The 900-nt window shown below is 47.6% G+C and overlaps 1 non-coding gene across 1 annotated transcript; it reads right to left on the bottom strand.

Annotated features, from left to right (window-relative positions):
* Positions 1-502: 502 nt before the first annotated feature.
* Trnam-cau (transfer RNA methionine (anticodon CAU)) lies at positions 503-575 on the bottom strand. Its single transcript has one exon. It is a non-coding gene; the product is annotated as a tRNA-Met (tRNA).
* Positions 576-900: the final 325 nt, after the last annotated feature.

Below are 900 nucleotides of genomic sequence, written 5' to 3' on the forward strand. Positions count from 1 at the left end.
GGGGGAGCGCCGTCCTGCCGATGTCTTGATTTTGGACTTGTGGCCTGCAGACTGGGAAGAGAATAAAATTTGGGTGGTTTGTGGAAACTTGTTAGAGCAGCCCTAGAAAACTGTCGAATCTTTCTGGGGCCACGACTGCCTTATCTACTCCAAATAAATTTAACATACACAGGAAGTTCCATGGCAGCTCTATTCACCATCACCCCGTGTTGGATACAACCAGAACATCGATCAGGGCAGAACAGGAAAGATCAGAGGTAGGGCAGTAAAGCAGTGGGACCCTCATGCTCGGCCGTGACGTCAAGGAGCGCTCAGGTGCTCGGTACTCAAGTGAACGAAGCAGATACAGAAAAGACACCCAGCATGGGTCCATCCACCTGAGGCTCGAGACCAGGCAAACCTGACCTTAGGAGGGAGGTCAGAACAGGGCCATCATCTGGCAGGGGTGTACTGGGGTCAACGGCGCCAGCTGGATCTCAATGGCAGTTTCTTTACTTTTTTTTGGTGGTGCTGGGGATTGAACCCAGGGCCTTGTGCTCATGAGGCAAGCACTCTACCAACTGAGCTAGATCCCCAGCCCTCAATGCAATTTCTTAAGGTAAATACAGGTAAAAAATCCATGAGCTTGGCTTGCTTGATGGTATCTGAGTCATATCTTAATTTTTAAAAATTAAAAGTCAAAATTAAGAAATAATGGTAGGGGGCTTGGGGATATAGCTCAGCAGCGAAGCACTTGCCGAGCATGCACAAGGCCCTGGGTTTCATGACCAGCACTGCCAAAAAAAAAAAAAAAAAAAAGTGGGGGGAGATCCTTACCAAGAAAGAGCTGGACACTCGTTTAAAATGCCTTAATGTGAATGACCAAAAGCAATCTTTTGTGTTCAGCACACAAAAGTCAGT

The sequence above is a fragment of the Sciurus carolinensis genome, chromosome 16 (genome assembly GCF_902686445.1).
Source record: "Sciurus carolinensis chromosome 16, mSciCar1.2, whole genome shotgun sequence".
Taxonomy (NCBI): domain Eukaryota; kingdom Metazoa; phylum Chordata; class Mammalia; order Rodentia; family Sciuridae; genus Sciurus; species Sciurus carolinensis.